This window comes from Protopterus annectens, chromosome 7.part0 (genome assembly GCF_019279795.1).
Source record: "Protopterus annectens isolate FY-2018-M chromosome 7.part0, PAN1.0, whole genome shotgun sequence".
Lineage (NCBI taxonomy): Eukaryota > Metazoa > Chordata > Ceratodontiformes > Protopteridae > Protopterus > Protopterus annectens.
In genome coordinates this window covers 1140060347-1140076054 of record NC_056739.1, presented here as the reverse complement: position 1 = coordinate 1140076054, position 15708 = coordinate 1140060347, and the positions used below count along the sequence as shown (strand labels likewise).

The 15708-nt window shown below is 44.1% G+C and overlaps 1 protein-coding gene across 1 annotated transcript in view; it reads left to right on the top strand.

Moving 5' to 3' along the window:
* The window catches only part of BLM (BLM RecQ like helicase), a 1689823-nt gene that overhangs the window by 732441 nt on the left and 941674 nt on the right, over positions 1 to 15708 (top strand). The gene's annotated exons all lie outside the window — the stretch shown is intronic.

Genomic DNA, 15708 nt, shown 5'->3' with positions numbered 1-15708 from the left:
CACAACAAGGGACAGCCTTTCACCTTGCCTACAACCAGGCAGACAATAACAATGTATGCATCGGATGATGCTTGGGGAGCACATATGGCAGGAAAATGTATTCAAGGCACGTGGCCCAAGGAACAAATGCATCTTCACATCAATCAAATAGAGATGCTAGCTGTACAGAATGCCCTAACAGCCTTCAAGGACCTACTATATCCAGGACAACTATTAATAAAGACGGACAATACCACAGTTATGTGGTACGTAAACAAGCAAGGGGGCACACATTCCTACCCCCTATGCAGACAAACCATGACTTTGCTGAACACAGCACTGACCTACCAGGTACATCTGCAAGCACAATTCCTGCCAGGAACAAAAAATACACTGGCAGACTAACTAAGCAGAAATCTCATGGATCCTCATGAATGGAAGCTAAATCCACAAGTGTTCAACATGATAGCAAGAGAATGGGGGCACCCAGACACAGATCTCTTTGCCTCCCCTCACAATTGGCAAATACAGAAGTTTTGCACAAGGACTTATCACTCTCAAGCATGGAAAGTGGATGCTCTATCATTCAGCTGGAAAAACCTGACAAGTCTATGCCTTCCCTCCGATGCCTCTTCTCACCAAGGTGCTTCTAAAAGTCAGACAAGAGGCCAAAAATGATCCTGATTGCACCAGACTGGCCACACCAACACTGGTACCCAATCCTAAAGACTTTGTCCCAAGGCCCACCTTGGCCTCTACCTCAAATCCCTCATCTTCTGACACAGCAAAACAATCTGATTCTGCACAGTCAACTCAGAACCTTAAACCTGGCAGCATGACAGATAATGTAGCCACTCAGACTGCACCTCTCTCTAAAGCTGTTATTGATGTAATTTTGGAAGCCAGGAGGCCCAGCACTAGGAAATCTTATGCAGAAAAATGGAAGAGATTCTGTGCTTGGAACTAGGCACAAGGGCTCGACCCACTGGTCCCTAATATACCTCAGATTTTGCAATACTTGACTGAGATGTTGGACAAAGGCCTATCTTTTTCATCTATTAAAATCCATGCCTCTGCCATTTCAGCTCATTACAATGCGGAACCTCCTATTTTTTCACATCCTCTACTACGACAGTAACTCAGAGGGGCAAAGAATATAAGACCCCCTGGGAGAGCACCAGTACCTATTTGGGACCTCAATTTTGTTATAGAAAAACTAACACTGCCTCCATCTGAACCAGCCAGCTCAGCTGACCTTAAATTCTTGTCATGGAAAACTGCTCTGCTCCTAGCAATAATTTCAGCAAGAAGAGTCTCAGTGTTACAGGCATTGATGGCTGTGGAACCTTTCCTCATTTTTCATCAAGACAGGGTTTCTCTTAGAACAAACCCAGCATTCATGCCAAAAGCGGTCTCCAATGTGGCCTTAAACCAAACCATTCATTTGCCTACTTTCTACCCAAATCCCCAGTATAAAGGGGAAAGACTTCTGCACGCTTTGGATATACACAGGCAGCTACGATTTTACTTGGACAAAACAAAAGCTTTCAGAAAAACTGAGCAACTGTTTGTAGCATATGCTGCAGGATCACAAGGAAAGCCTATTACAAAGCAGACAATCTCCAAATGGATAGGACACTGCATCCGCTTCTGTTATGCACAACATGGCAAATTAGTGCCTAAGGGTATTAGGCCACATTCAACCAGAGCAGCAGCCACTTCAGCAGCTTTCCTCAGAGGAGTACCATCCAAAGACATATTAGAAGCTGCAACCTGGAGCTCAGTGCACACTTTTACCAAGCACTACCACCTACCTCTCTACTCCAAATCCAGACTGGCTTTGCCACTGCAGTTCTGCAGGGCTTGTTAGCCTCGCCAAATCCAATCTAGACCCAGCCACCCTGCCTAAGCTTTGGGATTCTACCCAAGTGTAATGACTGCAACAGTGAAACACGATGAACATAGTACAGTTGTGTACCTACCATAAATGTAGATGTTCGAGTGTATTCACTGTTGCAGTCCTGGTTTACCCACCCACCATCCCCCTCGTTGCTGGGACTATTCTGTACTTCTCAACTCCATACAACCTATGTGGTGTATTTGCTTTTAGAAGAATAAAATATTTTTAGTGATATATGCATGGTTGTTTGGCATATTTTTATCTTTACAGCCTTCATTTCTGGGGGCACCTGACATCTGGGGCAAGCAAAACTGAAGAAAATGGAGTCTGTTGCAGGTTTTATACTCCTGGTGCACTGATGCCAGGGAAGAGGCGACAGCAACCGACGGAACTCGGGCCGACTACGGGTCGCCTGCCAGCAGGGTAACCCAAGTGTAATGACTGCAACAGTGAATACACGTGAACATCTACATTTATGGTAGGTACACAACTGTACCTTTTTGGTGCCCCCCCCACATACAGCACTGGAATAAGGGACCCATAGTTGATGCCATCCAGGAGGCGTCAGCCACCAAGAAGGAGCTGGCAGAAGAAATTGCCAATGTCCATCTGCCTAACAAGGAATCTAGACCGCTGGATAGATTGGAGAAGCGCATATGCACCTCTGCCATCTTTGTCCTGAGGTCATTGAATTATTTGACTCACTTTCCTCTGCTACAGAGAGATCAGATCAAGTAACTTTCAGCTTCTGAGTCCATGCTTGCGGAGGAATGTAAGAAAGTTTCTCCCAAGCTTGACCACTCCTTCGTCCATTGCCAACTCATTGATGAGGATGATCTCCCACACCATGGAGGGCACCTCGCGAGCAGCTGGTTCAGGTCTTTCCTTAAGGAGGCATGCCTGGCTGGAGGCTGTGATTTTGTGAAGCCCTTTAAGACGTTGTTTATTAATGCCCCTTATGATGGCTGTTCCCTTTTTGGGCCATCAGTTCGAGACAGTCTTACCTACAGTGGAAATGATGGAAAGACCCTTTCTACTGTTGGAATCAAATTTTCTATCCTCTAGAGGTCCTTCAGCAGGAAACAACATGGAGGTAAGAAGTGGTTTTGCAAATCCCAAGGGCCTTTCCAGAACCTACATGGGGAACCCTCCTCTAGGGGCAGGGGGGAAGTGATTTGATAGTAGACGTCACCTTAGAAGCAGGAGGGTGGGGGTTTGCAGAACTAGGGATTTAGAAATCTGCTGATAAGACCTAGCAGCGCTCCTGAAGTGCTGCCCGACTATCCATCTCTGGAGGCAGTCAGGGGCCAGCTAGCTCTGCACCCAGAAGCCTGGACCCAGTTGACCCAAAACCACTGGGTGCTCAGCATAATATCCAGAGGTTATTACATCCCTTTTCTCTTTTGCCTCCAACCTCCAAAAGTCTTCCCGATGTGCCACCCAGTCAAAGGGAAGAGGCAGCACAAGAAATTCAACAACTGTTGCAAAAAGTCATCCAAGAGGACCCAATCGAACAGAGAATTCGGAACCTACTCCCACTTTTTTGGTGCCAAAAAAGGCAGGGGACCCAAGACCCATTCTGGATCTAAGCAAATTAAACCAATATGTAAAGAAATTGAGGTTCTGAATAGTTATGGTTCAGTCCATTCTGCCACTTTTGCACAAGGACGACTGGATGTGCTCGATAGAACTCATGGACATGTACTATCATATCAAAATTGACAGGCGCTCAGGAGATGTCTGTACTTCCAGCTGGGAGGCAGTAGTTACCAATTCAGAGCACTGCCCTTTGGGCTCACCACAGCCCCTTGGGTGTTCAAATGCATGGCGGTGGTAGCAGCTCACTTGAAGCTCAGGGGATTACAGGGATTTCTGTGTTCAGACGATTGGCTCCTGACTGCCCCCATGAGGCATCAGCTAATTGAAGCCAAGATTACTTAATCCAGTTATCACATTCCTTGAGCATCACCATAAACCTGAGCAGATCCAATCTGACTCCTATACAGAACCAGGAATTCATAAGTACACAGCATAATACAAGGTATTGGATAACTTCTCTTCCTTCTCACAGGGTAGCCATTTTGAGAAATCAGGTCCAGGAACTGTTATCCCAACAGACCCTCTTGGCTCATTTGATTCTGCAGACCCTAGGGTCTGTCTGCATCCGTTCTGTTGGTCCCTCTAGCCAGGTTTTTCATGTGGGTTCTTCAGTGGATGTTAGCCACACAATGTCCATCCTTTGTCAGCCGTTGTTACTTTGCATCAGGTTGAATTTTATCTGCAGGCGTCACCTCAGTTGGTAGGTACAATCAGAGACCGTCATTCTAGGGAGACTGTTCTTGAACAGTCCCCCCTATAGCCAGTGTGAGCACGGAGGTTTCCCAGTTTTGGTGGGATGAATTACAATGGGAAGATGGTCCAAGGCACGTGCTCCCCCACCAAGACCAGGCTGCATATCAGCGTCCTAGCGATAAGAGCAGTCCTCCTAATGTTGCAAGCCTTTCAGGATGTTCTCCCCTTGGTGACTATTGCAATGCACACCAGCAACATGGCTGTTGTATTGTACAATAACAAACAAGGAGGAACCCATTCTTATCCCTTGTGCAGAGGGTGGCCATGAGAGTGTGGGAATGGGCGATATCTTCAGATCGCCTTCTAATTGCAACACACATTGTGGGGAAACCAACAGTCTGCCAGACACTCAGCAGATCGCTCCTTGTTCTGCATGAGTGTTGCCTCAGTCATTCAGTGGCAAACATGATCTTCAATCATTGGGGGGTCTACCTCGCTGTGACCTATTTTCCTGTCCTCAAAACAGCAAATGCTGCAAGCTCTTAGCTCTGATCCCTCACCCAGGGAAGTCCCCGAGGGATGCACTAGTCCACAAATGGCCTGTGGGTCTCCTGTATGCTTACCCTCTTCCACTCATCCCGAAGTTTATGTAGAAAGTAAGCCGGCTGAAGAGCTCAGTCAGCCTCATTGCCCACTTCTGGCCTCGTCAGGTGTGGTTCCCCTTCCTATGATCTCATCTGAAATACCCTCCTCAGATTCTGGAGCCACTTCAGAATCTCCTTTGTCACCCTTCAGGCATGCCCCATCCAAACCTTCGAGCCCTCAAATTGAATGCTTGGTTTCTCCACTTCCAACCCTAGTGAGACAGTCCAGACTTGCATTCCTGGTCCAAAAAATCCTTCTAGCCTCGCAAAAGGCTTCCACTAAAAAGGTGTATAACAGCAAATAGAAGAGATTTGTTATTTGGGCCATGAGCAGGAACTCTGATCCTTTCTCAGCACCGATTTCAGATGTTTTGCTATTTCTTAGCACCCTTTTTGACAAAGGTGCTAGTTTCTCCACTTATCAAAATATAGTTAGTTGCTATTTCCAATTTTTATTCAAGTCAGTCCCGATGTCCTTCAAGGATGCATCTGCAGTCCTTAGAAATGGGGTTGTCCTGTCATCAGGCAGCCCTTCGGTCGGCCGGATTCCAAAGTCTGGGTCTGGCCTCGGCTGGTGTCGCACTTCACCCGACGTCATAGCTGCAGTTATTCGGGTATAAAGGCATCAGCCGATGCCATTTTCCTCCGTCTTTCTTGCCGCGTGGCGCCCGAAGCAGAAGCTGTTCGCAAGTGCCGGTCGGTCAGAACCAGAGATTACTACTACCGAATACTTCTACCGAAGACTTCTAAAAAGCTAAGTACCCCGTTGGGGACTCTTTCTTGCCTCAGCCGATGTCAGAAAAAGTGAATAACTGTTTAACTTGTGGGAAACAAATACCTCATAAAGATTTCCACTCTTACTGCTTACCTTGTTTAGGCCCAGACCACAACGTAGTAGCTTGTCTAGCCTGTGCTTCTTTTAACCGACGGACGCTTAGACGTAGGTCGGAATTTGCTGAGGAGTTTTTCGGCTCAGATTTTGCTTACATTATGCCGTCGGATCCTCCCACTACGCAAATATCTAAAAAGCGCAAGGAAAAGGACTGACACTCGCGGTCTGGGGTTTCGGCCGAAACCGCGGTTAAGCCAACCGCGAGTGTCTCGGTTTCGGCTGAAACCGGGCAGGCAGTTCTTCCTTCAGCCGAAAACTTGCCTCCTACTGAGGCCTCTTCCAACCTGGCGGAATCGGCTTCTGATATACCTCCTGCTCTTGCAGTTTCTCAGGAATTGTCTGACACTATCCCCTTGGATATTTCTACCCCTGCATGTGGAGCTGCTAGGCCACCTGCATCCATGTCCATTAAGGCCTTTGCCAGGGCTAAAGCAGCTAAATCTACTAAATCTGTGCCTGCTAAGACCCCCTCTCACAGGCCTAGTTCTAGTTCTCAAATGCTTAGTCTAGCAGAGGATCTCATTTCTTTAATCCGGGGATCCCAACCTCACCCAGACAGGGCCTCTCACCCACCTCCAGAGAAGAGGCCTAGAGCAGAGCCCCCTGAGCCAGTTTCTACAGATGATTCCTCTGATGATTCAGATAATACTAACCCTCCAGAGGCTTCTTTCTCCCCTTATGAAGACTCTGATGCTGAAGAGTCCATTCCTTCTGCCTCTCCGCCTGAGGAATTTTCCTTTGGGGAAACCTTGCATGCTATGAGGGAACAATTTCAGTGGCAGGGCCAGGATTTTTCTGACGCTAGAAAAAGGCTTAGAACTTTTCTGCATTTACCACAACATAGACCTTTAGCTATACCTCCAGTTCTCTCTGTTGTAGATGATGCATTTAATGATGCTTGTACTGCTCCTGATTCACTACCTCCGGCCCCTGCTAAGCCCGATAGGTACTACAGGGTCCCGGACACGCATTACCATTTGTGTAAGGCTCCTTTTGCAGATCCCGAGACTATCTCCCAGGGTCCTAAGGCTGTAGTAGCTACCTCTGCCAAAAACCCCCTCCCCTCTGAAAGGGAATCCAGGTCCTTAGAGAGATGGGGTAAAAAAGTTTACACTTCTGCTACTCTTCCAGCTAGGGCCTTGAACTGTCAATTCCACATGATCCAGTATCAAGAATTTATGCTAAACCAGTTAACCAAAAAACTGTCCTCGGATGAACCATTAGACAAAAAATCTGTTCAGGAAATGGTACATAACATTCATCAAGTCAGTAACCATTCCTTAAAATGCAGCTATGATGCACTGGAGGCTTCCTTTAGATCAGCCATGACTGGCACAGTTATCAGAAGGCATGCATGGTTAAAAGAGCAGGCCTTACCAGACCATGTTAAATCAAAACTACTAGATGCTCCCATGGACAAGATCAATTTGTTTGGCTCTCCTGCACAACAGGTGCTGAAGAAGATGGAAGAGAAGGCAAAATCTGTCCAAACAGTGAAAGATTTCTTACAGGTCCAACCTCCAAGGTTTAGCAGGAATTGGCCCTCCAAGAATTGGTCCTTTCCAGACTCCTCCAGAGCTCAGAGAGGCAGGAATAGGCGTTCAAGAGGCAGAAGTCAATCCAGGGGTGCCTACAGGGGACGCCAGTGGCAGGGTAACAACCAGCGAGGTGCAGCCACAGACACAGCCACCACCACTACTACAGGACAATCACAGTGACTTGGCTCTAGCATCGCCTACCAGGGAACAACTAGAAGCACCCTTGGGCGGGAAGCTAGCTTTATTTTCAGTAAACTGGCATTACATCACAAGAGACAAGTGGATTTTGCAGACAATAGACCAAGGTTACAGGTTTCACTTCCATACTCTACCAGGGAAGAGAGGAATGCCAAACCTACCTCCAAATCAAAAGGCAGAAGCTCTAAAGCAAATAACTATTAAGGATGAGAGCTGTGGAAAAGGTACCATCTATAGAGCAAGGACAGGGATTTTACTCCAGACTCTTCCTGGTACCAAGAAAAGAAAGAAATGGAGACCTATACTCGACCTGTCCGCTTTAAACACATTCCTCATTGTTCCAAAATTCAAAATGCTGACCCTACAGCAGCTTCTTCCCATGCTGGGCAAGGAGTCTTGGCTGGTAACTCTAGATCTCAAGGAGGCATACCTGCACGTCCCCATATGACCAAATTGCAGAAGATACCTCAGATTTCTTGCAGGATCAGAGCATTATCAATTCTCAGCTTTGCCCTTTGGCTTATCTACTGCGCCCAGAGTGTTCACGAAATGCCTGGCATCAGTAATTGCTCATTGCAGGCTTCAGGGAATCCAAATCTACCCTTACCTGGACGACTGCCTGATGCAAGCGGACAGCAAAAACAAGTTAGCAGAAGACTTGAAAAGGGTCATTTACCTACTACAAGCCCTGGGATACACAGTCAATATAAAAAAGTCAAGGCTGATACCATCCCAAAGGATAACCTTTTTGGGTGCAGAGCCGGACACATCGAAACAAGTGGCATTCCTAACAGTAGAAAAACAGGAGCAACTCCCTCTCTACTTCTTGGCATTAACAAAGCAGAACCATCTAACAGCAAGAAAAGTCCTGCAAGCCTTGGGTTTCATGGCATCCTGCATAAATTGGTTCCACATGCCAGACTGCATATGAGAAAGTTACAGTGGTACCTAAGGAATTTATGGTCTCAGCACAAGCACAGCCTAGAAACCCAAATTCCAATAATTCCATGCCTGAAACAAGAATTCCAATGGTGGGCTCAGGCCTGTCAATCAAACAAAGGATTGCCCTTCCACAACACTCAACCAAGCCAAACCATCACGGACGCCACAGACCTCGGTTGGGGGGCCCACATGCTGGACAAGTGCATACAAGGTTCATGGACTCCGGACCAGCTGCACCTACACATAAATCAAAAGGAAATGCTGGCAGTAAAACTGGCAATTCAGACATTCAGACCATTTCTTCGACAAGGTCAACTGTTGATAAGGACAGACAACACCACAGTTATGTGGTACATCAACAAACAGGGAGGCACACATTCTCTATGCCGGATGGCAATGGACCTCTGGAATGTGGCCCTGAGTTACAACATTCAGTTGCAAGCAGTTTTTGTACCAGGAAAAGAAAACATTCTAGCAGACATACTAAGCAGAACTACCACGGATGCCCACGATGGATGCTGCATCTGGACATCTTCAAAACCATTACAAGAAAATGGGGACTCCCACAAATAGACTTATTTGCATCCCCACGCAATCACCAACTAAAGAAATTCTGCACAAGGACGTACCACCCACTTGCTTGGAAAGTGGACTCCCTATCTTTCAGTTGGAAAAACCTGACAGCATATGCATTCCCACCACTTCCTTTGATGCACAAGGTGCTATTGAAGATCAAAGAGGACCGTCCAAGGATCATTCTGATAGCTCCAGACTGGCCAAGACAACATTGGTACCCATTACTGAGGAGCATGTCTGAACAAATATGGCCCCTACCCCTTGTTCCCTTGCTGTTAACACAGAACAACTACAAACCCTGCATCCAAACCTGAAAACACTGCAGCTGACTGCCTGGAACATTGCATAAGAACAAAAAACCCAAATTTATCACAAAGGGTTAAAGACATTAACTTGGAGTCTCGCAGACCCTCAACAAGAAAAAATTATTCAGCAAAATGGAAAAGATATTCCATTTGGAGTACTGCAAAAGGAGAAAATGTGTCACTGGTAAACATAGCCAACATCCTGGAATACTTGGCAGAGCTCTTCCACAAAGGCCTGTCCTATTCTTCCATTAAGATTCATGCATCAGCTATTTCAGCAGAATACGACTTGGATCCTCCAGTCTTCTCACATCCTCTGCTCAGGCAGTTTCTGAGAGGAATTAAAAATGTAAAACCACCTAGGAAGCCACCATTGCCAGCATGGGACTTGAACTTTGTGCTAGAAAATTGACGCTCCTCCTTTCAACCAGCAGCAACAGCAGACTTACAATACTTATCATGGAAAACTGCTTTCCTGCTGGCAATCACTTCAGCAAGAAGGGTATCTGAACTACAGGCATTAATGGCAGTACAGCCCTTCCTGATCTTCCATCAAGATAGTGTCCATGAGAACAAATCCTACTTTTATGCCTAAGGTGGTTTCCAGAGTGTCTTTGAATCAGGCTATCCACCTACCTACATTCTTCCCCAACCCACAAAACAGGGGAGAAAGACTGTTGCATACCTTGGATGTGCATAGGCAATTACGCTACTACCTGGACAGGACCAAGGGCAATAGAAAAACTGACCAGCTACTGGTAGCATATGCGACAGGAATGGAAGGAAAAGCAATTTCAAAACAGACAATCTCTAAGTGGATAGGAAATTGCATTAGATTTTGTTACTCCTACCATGGGAAGAAAACTCCAGAAAACATCAGGCCTCACTCTACAAGGGCTACAGCCACTACCACAGCTTTCTGTGGCTACCAAAGACATTTTAGAGGCTGCTACTTGGAGCTCCGTGCATACATTTGCCAAGCATTATAATTTACCTTTATACTCTAGATCCCGAGCAGGTTTTGCCACTGCTGTTTTGCAAGGGATCTTAACTACCATAATTTCATTTCTCCTCCTCCCCAGTTTGGCTATGGTATTCTACCCATTTGTAAGGACTGCAGATGCATCCTTGAAGGACATAGTACAGTTTTGTACCTACCATAAATGTAGATGTCCGATAGGAATGCATCTGCAGTCAGGATTACCCACTCTCCTTCCCTTCTGTGGTACTCCTAGGGTATTTGCCCATCTTGTAGCTAGCTGGGGGAATCTATTATGGTGTATTTGTTTGTATATATATACATACATGTTTATTTTTTGTTTGCTCTCTACTATTTGGAAACATTTGCATTTATCCAAATTTAGCCTTCCTAGAGGGCACCTGGCATCTGGGGCAAGAAACACTGAGGAAAATGGCGTCGGCTGATGCCTTTATACCCGAATAACTGCAGCTATGACGTCGGGTGAAGTGCGACACCAGCCGAGGCCAGACCCAGACTTTGGAATCCGGCCGACCGAAGGGCTGCCTGACGACAGGACAACCCCATTTGTAAGGACTGCAGATGCATTCCTATCGGACATCTACATTTATGGTAGGTACAAAACTGCACTTTCTCTTTTCACTTTTAGACTTTGCAAATCTTTCACTAAAGGTGTTTTCTTGTCAAGACCTCCAGTTAAGGATCCATCTCCCCCTTGGGACCTCACTCTTGTGTTGCAGGCTTTAACCCAGGGATCTTTCGAACCAGCAACTAGTTGCGATATGAAGTTTGTCTTTGAAGACGGTCCTCTCGGTTGCTTTAACTTCTGCTAAGAGGATTTCTGAATTAGGCCTCATCTTCCAAGCCTCCTTTTCACAAAGCCAAGAGTGTCATTATGTACCAATCCATCCTTTATGCCCAAAGTTGCTACCAAGGACAATATTCAAGCCATCCAGGGTACCACTTTTCATTTTTGCCTACACAGGACCAAACAACACAGAAAATCTGGTCAGCTTTTCATAGCTTTGTTCTCTAATAGGTTGGAGGAACGGTATTAAGTTACCTTGGCAAAATGGATATCTGATTGCATCTCGTACATATATTCATCCAGGGGATTGGAATTACCTAAACCTCCTAAGGCACATTCCACCAGAGCTGTGGTTATTTTTACTAACTTCTGTTGTGGAACTTCTGTTGGTGATGATTGTGGGGAGGTGTCGTCATGGTCTAACAGTCATACTTTTGTATCACGTTACACGTTTGATATCATATCTAGGAACAGGGCCTCCTTTGGTTTGATGGTGCTCCAGCATATTCTTCCATGAAGGCCACCCAGGATTTACATGTCTGGGGACTCTGACCCTGTCGTGAGGAGGAATGAAGACATCAGATTAAAAAGTTATTTCTTATCATAACTTAGCATCTGTGTTTTCCTTCATTCCTCTTCACTTTTCCCACCCAACCATCCCCCTGCCTTTCTCTTGTAGAGGAATCTGGATGATGAAGGTACTCTTATGTCCTTTGAGCCTTTTCTCCCATTCCTTTATTGTGTGAATGCTGAATGTTTGGAATTGCCAAACTCATTCTGAGGTACTTGGTTGGATACACAGGGCCTTATGGGTAAGAGGGAGGAGCTTGAGTCTCGGATCCATGTATGTGGCCGAGCCATATTGCGAGGCCCTATTGTGAGGAGCAGTGAAGGAAGACAACACGGATGCCAAGTAATGTAAAACGTATTTTTTTATTTAATTGAATTTGATAGCTTTCAGTCTGATGGGCAGAGCAAAACAACAAAGATCTAGTGTTGAGAACATAACTTGCATTTATTTTTTGTTTTCAAGAAGTGTGCTTCTCCAGTAGTTGGAGACAAACTGACAGTCTCAGAGGTCAGTTACTATTATCCTAGTTCTGTGATGATTCAGCATGTATCTGCATTGGTGCATGTGTCTTTAAACATGAGACATTCTAAAATGTCACATGTTATTGTAGAAGATAAAACTCGTTCATTGGCCTATCAAGAAGGGTCCCCTCTAAAACAGAGGTATGACAGGAGAGTGTTAAGTGCAGAAACTGCTCAGTTTTCCAACAAAGGAGATTTAACCTTTGGATGGATAGAGCTGCAAGTCATAAATGACTAGCCATTGCTAGTCACAGGAGTAAGTGAGGAATGTACACTTGATGTCCCTTTGCGTAACTCTAGTAAAGAATCTGTATGATTCGGCTTGGTACTACATAGGGCATCCATACCTCCTTAACCTTTTTTTGTTTTGTTTTGTTTTTTTGTGGTTGATATTGCAATAATTTTTTACATACAGAATAATAGCTAGTGGGCAAAACTGTTATTGTGTTCATTTTGAAAGTAATCCTGCCAAACTGTTGGCAAACAACCTTGAACCAGTCAAGTGGAGGCACTGCCAACCCTTGTTCATTTACTTACCTCAAAGATAAACAGCTCATAAGTAGAAACTCATTTTTTCCATGAATTACCAACTGCGAAGACAATTAACCACTTGAAATTGTTCATCACTTAACTTACTGAGGCCACTAACACTTTATTTCTGTTGGCATCCGTAGATCCTTATGTTTTGACATTGTTCAGAGCTGGGTTTCCTAATTGAGTGGCTTTGTCAGTCAATTATAGTATGGGGAAGGTATGAGAGGAATTGTTTATTTAGAATGCACTGTTCATTTTTTTTTCATAACAGTTGCATATTATTGAAGGCCAGCATGAGAAGAGTCCTAGACAAAAAATGCATAGTTCATGTAGAATGCATTGTGCTGGAGGTTTTGTTAGTAGGTTTAGTCATTCTAAAGATGAGCTATATTTATATGACTATTTGCAAAATTACTACACTACTTTTGTTACATGGTTAGCAGGTGTAATCTTAAGTGATATCGGAGAAAACCCACTTAACTTGTTTGAGATCACTTGCTGCTTATATAATTATGTAAATGTATATTTTCTTTCAAAATTACTATTTAAGTCAAGAGTACAATTGTTTCTATCCACTGTGAATGTCATACCTGGCTGAACAGAAATACAGCTGATAAAGTGTGCCTTTTCTGTACAATTTCTTGTATATGAATATTTGTTTCTTAAAATTTATGGAAAATTGTAAGCTTGGAGTTTTTGCATTGTTTGTTGTAGTGTTTTGTGTAGGTCTCTCTGCTTCAGTCCTGTTGTTGACCATCAAACTTGCACCCCAACACTTTTGACTTCATTTCCCTTGGATGAGAGAGTCTTGTGGCTTTTTTCCTCTGGAGGGGGGGGGGGTGATAGTTAAGCATACTGGCAGTGCAGCTGTCATCTACAAAGAAGATTGGGATTTTAACTTTTAAGTCCTAAAATCCCACGTATGCTTGTTAGTGTCTATGGAATTGATGTGCATTGGGGTGAATGCAATGTACTGTATGCTTTATGACATGATTGTTGCCCCTGCACCATTATAAAGAAGCACGTCCATGTAATTGTCTCTGTCCCAGGGATTCTGCTACAAAGACTGTGCCATGAGCACGTGACACTCCACTTGCAGAGACTCGAGCAGGTTAAGGCTCATCATTCCTCCTCCTCAACTCCAGCTCCAGCTGATGCCCAAGTTACCAGTTGAACTCTAATTGTCTTGATCATTGTAGCTTTATCCCTGTAAGCCAACTTATTAAAATCTTCATGAAAAGATTTGCAACGTGTTTACTGTGATCAATGCAGAGAAGAATTTGTTCCTGAAAAACATTGCCATTTCTACTTTTTGAAAGCATTTACTTTTGGTTGTTCGGCTTTGTCTTTTTTTAACCTGGGGTTTTCAATAATAGCTCAGGAATCTGTGGATGTATTTAGGCTGCTTAGAATGTAACTTTCCATGGCTCCCGAGTGGCTTCATGTTGTCTTGTTCTTTTAACAAGTTCATTCTTTACCTGACGCTGTTTGATAGACATTTGCCAGACTTCGATGAAATTCTTTATCTGGATGTGCATTATTCCTGTGAGCACTATTATTTGTGTGTTTTTTGTCATATGATAAGTCTTATTCTATAATATTACTTACAGCAGTTATTCACAGGTTAGTAGGTCAATTTGCTTAGTTGCAAGTGCTGCATTTTAATATGAGAATGTTCATTATAGTCAGTGTTGCAGTAGTGAGTCTTGCAGTGATCTCCCCTGCAGGATCCGATGTCAACCAAGAAGATGTCAATCCCCCACCCTTCCTGCCTGACCCTCCTGGTAACTTCACTGGTATAGAGGAATATTCATCTGGAACTGTAGTCAGTTCTTTCTTAAACAGATCTGTCAGTACAGAGTATCAAATTGTCGGGTCATCAGTTTGTCGGTCAGAACTGTTGAAGTCAGTGAGAGAAGTCAGTTTCCTATTTGTGACTTTTCCTATTCCACACAGACACCACCATTCACAGACACCATTATTTGGCCCTGTGTTTTGCCTGTTATTTTATCTTGATATGCTTTTATTTTGTATTTATTTACTGGGTATTTTTGGTTATTATTTGGATTTTTTTCAGCGGGTTTGCGGCGGATGAAGAAGGAATTTATTCATATGCCTCCACACAGAACACCACCACCACAGTGTTAGATAATAATAATAATGATAGCAAATAATAAATTAAATTTAACAAAAAATGGCAGAGAGATACAAACTGGCCACATGAGTTAATAGCGAGAACAGTGTGATACAGTAATTGCCAGACAGAGAAATGCAGTCTGCATAACAGTTGGAAGACAAAGCAGTCTGTATACAACTGGAAAAACTAAGATAGCAAGATAGCCTTTAGCAGTTAATAGTTGTAGCTGTGAGAATGAGCTAGTTTAAGGTAATTAAAGAGAGTAGTAGGTGGCTTAACCAGGAGCGACCTAGGCAGAGCTAGAGTGTTTTACTAGATTTCTAGAAGGAATACTGGGATTCCTTAATACTCTGAATACTGGGATTCCACAATTTGACAATTTTATGGGTAAACCTAATGTGTGTGTGGTGTTGGGTAATCTTTAAATATATAATTTTATTTTAGTGGTGCTAAGAGTTCTGGGATTGCTGTTTGGAGTAGGTTTGGTGAGGTCCGGGAAGGTTGGAAGAATTGGATTTGTCTTGTATGTTGGTTAAATGTTGAAGGTTTATATGTTCGAGGTCTATTTAAGTTGAGAGGTGGAGACTGCTGAGTGGGTTCTGTAAGGTAACGGATAATAAATTAAATTTAACAAAAAATGGCAGAGAGATACAAACTGGCCACATGAGTTAATAGCGAGAACAGTGTGATACAGTAATTGCCAGACAGAGAAATGCAGTCTGCATAACAGTTGGAAGACAAAGCAGTCTGTATACAAACTAAGAAACTAATCAAGATAGCAAAGAGCACAGCAGTTAATAGTGTAGCTGTGAGGTGGGAGAGCTTAAATAAGGTAATTAGTAGGTGGCTTAACCAGGACTATGACTATGGCAGCAGGAGAGTAGCCAGTGTT